General features: G+C 45.0%; 1 pseudogene; it reads left to right on the forward strand.

Annotated features, from left to right (window-relative positions):
• The first annotated feature begins 2,334 nt into the window (after window positions 1-2,334).
• LOC102387855 overlaps window positions 2,335-4,254 on the forward strand; it is a 22,067-nt pseudogene continuing 20,147 nt past the window's right edge.

The following is a 4,254-nucleotide window of genomic DNA, read 5'->3' on the forward strand; positions in this document are numbered from 1 at the left end:
TGGGGGCCCCTCCCTCCCTGCTGCGGGCCCCACCTACCTCTGGCTGCACTGAGAGTCTGGGTCGGGGTCCCGCTGGGGAGTCCTGGGGGTGCAACAGGCTTCTGGTGGTGGTGCTCCCAGGTGGAGACAGACTGCTGGGCTAGGTGAACCTATTGTCTGGCCACTAAGTGACAATTCTTATGTTCTTTACATTTTGTTCTTTACAAGACCCTAGAAAACAATTAAGGAAGATGTGGTCAATTCCTCCTCCTCCTCCTCCTCGCTGCTTGGCTGTGACTCAGTCTTAAGAGTCAGATGATGGTGTTTTACTAAAAAAAAAAATAGACTTACAGGGACTTGAACAGAGTGCAAGCAAATCACACTTAGGGGCCCAAGTCCACCCAGATGCACAGTAGTTCAAATAGAATATGGACCTTGTTTCTGATGTTCCTGAGAGCCAGGGAAGATGATTAGTGGTCTTCGTGATAGACCCTACGGGGGGGAGGTTGACAGAGCTGAATCTCTTCAGCCTTCACAAGAGACGGCTGAAGGAGATCTTGTGGCCGCCTATAAATTTATTAGGGGAGGTCAATGGGGAATAGGGGAAGCGCTGTTTATTAAGGCGCCCCAGGGAGAGACTAGGAATAACAGGTGTAAACTAGTTGAGAGGGGATTTAGGTTAGATATTAGGAAGAAATTTTTCACAGTAAGGGTGGCCAGGATCTGGAATGGGCGTCCAAGAGAGGTGGTGCTATCACCTAGCTTGGAGGTCTTCAAGAGGAGGCTAGATAGTCACCTGGCTGGAGTCATCTGACCTCGGTCCTCTTTCCTGCCAGGGGCAGGGGGTCGGACACAATGATCCATTGTGGTCCCTTCCAACTCTACAATCTATGAATCTATGACTGGGCAGGGGAAGAGGCAGCTTAAGAATTCTAAGAAAGAAATGGAAACTTTTTCAAAAGCTCCTGTGTGATTTTCAAGCTTAAGTTAGAGTTTCAAAAATGATTACACACCGCAGGCCAGACGCAAAGAAAGAATTTGGGTGCCTAAATTCCATTTAGACAAAATGTGAGTTGTAAGTCATGTCAAATACTCAAAGCACCCCTCAATAACTGCTTAATCACCTCCATGGCAGTTTGCAACTATGGTTGAGATTACAGTTTAGAGTTAGCAGGTGCTAATTCTAAGGAATGTCAATTTTTGTTAAGATTAACTAGTGCTAGTGAACAGTCTGGATGGGAGAAGATGTGGCCAGAAGTGCCCCTGAAGCCAGAGACCACTGAATTAAAAGTGACTTCTCTCCTTTTTTCTTCTTCTCCCTCATTCTCTCCTCTTTAATCCCCAATTTGAGACACAGCAGTCTGCACAGCAAAGGTATAGATACCTAATTCTGTGTCCTGGTCAGATCAGGGACTAGGAAAGAGGGTTATGCTGAGCTCAGGAGAACAGGAGCTGTGAGGGGTGGGGGAGTAGGCAGTTTTACCTGCCAGGGCATGGGATTACCCAGTGGCTGAATAATTCCTCTTTGGGGGGCAGAAACAGAGTCCACTTGTGAGCCTTATTCCCACTACCCTGCGGGAGATGCTGCAATAGCTACCAGGTTAAATCTCTCACACCTGGTGCTGACTTGAATGTGAAACGTGAGTATAAAACCCTTTATTTTGTGGCAGCTGTGAGAGGCTTAATGCCATAGCTGTTGGTCACAGAGCAGGGAGACAGGGAGTAGAAGAGAGGACTCCTGCTTCTGGTTTGAATGGCCAGAACTAACAGCCCCTAAGTGAGCCTGTACCAAGCACAGATGCCTGTCACCAATCCAACCTCCCCACCCCTGCCTCTATTCTGGCATCCTCCCATAGTCAGTGCCCAGGGCTTATTCTGCGGTCACCCACCCTAGTTACACTACTGCTGCATAGAGGTTGCATGCTCTGTTACATCTTCTACCATGGCATTTCCCTCTGTTCTTCCTTCCCCTTTTCCTTTTCTCTTTTATTTTTTGAAGGAATGCCCTTCAGAGAGAACAGATGTGATATTAACCCAATGGTATCTACAGAATTTGAGAAGTGCAGAAAGGTAAAAATGGACATGCTAAAGCTTGAGTCACTGAAATTAACGTAGTTTATTCCCTTACTTCCCAAAGTCAGAAGATGGAGTCCTAATAATACAGAATGTATTAACTCTTGTCTTAGAAATAACACTCATTTGCTTTTAAATAGAAAAAAAATGTACTGATACAAAGCAACCTTGATTTCCTCTCACAATAAGTGCTGAAAGCAGTAGGTGCCTTGCATTCCTGTCTGGTCATTTTTCTCACCGAAATTCCTCACATTTCTGCAGGATGCCTTTGCAACTTTCCACCCTGACAAGGCATTGGTGAGAAAGTACATGAGGTCGTTGCCGATTGGGAAGCTGGCACCAGATCAACCCAGCGCTGAGTCCCACAAAAATATGAGTGTCCTGTAGGATGGAAGTAGCCTGGGATTCTGAGACGGGAGGAGCAGGGGCTATGTACAGTCCATCTGGGTTTTAGTTCATTTAGTGGCTTCCAGGATTCTCAGATGGAGCACAAAGCAATTTACTTAATGTCAGAATGTCTGCTGTGCAAGGATTAGTGTTTTTTTCTGCCTTGCAAAAAACTTGATTTGAATGGCCCCATTGGTCACAGGATTATCCCATTGCAACTGTTACCCTCCTGAGTGATCTGAATGTATTGGCCTTATCAACTGGCCAGTGTCAGAGTGATCCCCTGGAAAGGCAGAAAGGGTCAGACACGTCCTCTCTCTCAGTGTCTGTCTACAGTTGCTAAGGCAAGCAGAATCCATTGGCTTGTGTAACGGCAAACAGAAAGTCCCCGTTCTCCTGAGACTGCTCTGCTGCACCACCACAGCTCAGTGTGTGGAATCATACAACCATGAGCAAGTAGTGACTGTAAAAGATCACCTCGTCCAACCTCCCGCTCATGGCAGGAACATTCTTGTTCAACCCATCCAAGATCCCTTTTTTTTCTAAGCTGCACTTAAGAGCCTCTAATGATATAGATTCCACAACCTCTCTAGGGAATCTGTTCTAAGGCTCAACCACCTTTGTAGTTAGAAATTTAGACATTTTCCTTAATGAACTACAAGCCCATCACCTAATCTATCCCTTATGCTCCCTGTCCTGTTTACAACACCCTTTTTGCGTTAGAATTTGATATCAAATCCTGCCTCATTCTTCCCTAGACTAAATATTCCTAGCTCTTCCCCTTTTTCTCATGTGTCCTGATTTTTACACCTGTAACCAAATACTATTGCTTCCTTCCAGGCTCTTTTCTATTGCCCAAAACTTTCCTGATCCTGTGCCTAAAATTGGGCCCAATACTTCAAGTAAGGCCTCTAGCAATGCTCCACTGAGTGGAAGAATCACTTCCTGTCCTTTCACACAACACTCCTGTTGAGGCAGCCCATTGTGCTATCACCTTTCTTTCAACAGCATTATACTTTGGCCTTATATTAATCTCACAGTAAGAATAACCTGCTGACCCTTTTCTGCAGCCTTGCCATTCATTCACCATTTTGTATTTCTGCATTTGATTGTTCCTTCCTATAATAGAAACATAGAATCATAGAAAATTAGTGTTGCAAGGGACCTCAGGAGGTCATTTAGTCCAACCTCCTGCTCAAAGCAGGACCACCCCCAGCTAAATCACACCAGCCAAGGCTTTATCTAGCCAGGTCTTAAAAAACTCTGAGAATGGACAGTCCACAACCTCTCTGGGTAACCTGTCCCAGTGTTTTACTACCCTCCTAGTGAGTGTACCTGTAAATACACCTGTAAGTACTAACCCCCCAGGTCCAGCCAGGCCTCTTGAAAGTGGCATGTATATTATTTTGCACTTGTCTATTGAATTTCACCTTTTCAAATTCAGACCATTATCTCAATTCATTACAGACATTTAAAATCCCAGTGCTGTTCTTCAAAATGTTTGCCACATTACCCAGGTTGGTGTCAACTGCAGATTTAACAAATGAATACTCAGGGTGCAGACAGAAGTGATATTTTTTGCACAATCTGGCTTCTGAAAGCACTCTACAGCCATGATGAACACACATACATGGCTGCAGAGAGCCTTTTAAATGCCTGATTGTGCAAAAAATTAACCCTCATCAAATCGGGTATTAGATTAAAATGCTCTACTTTAGAGCACCTAGGGGGACTTGTGTTCTCTCTAGAATTAATTTTACATGCAAGGGCAGCAAGCACCAGACCAGTCCCACCCCTGCGTCTGTTAGCAGGAAT

Source organism: Alligator sinensis, unplaced genomic scaffold (assembly GCF_000455745.1).
Source record: "Alligator sinensis unplaced genomic scaffold, ASM45574v1 scaffold437_1, whole genome shotgun sequence".
In the NCBI taxonomy this organism is placed as follows: Eukaryota; Metazoa; Chordata; order Crocodylia; family Alligatoridae; genus Alligator; species Alligator sinensis.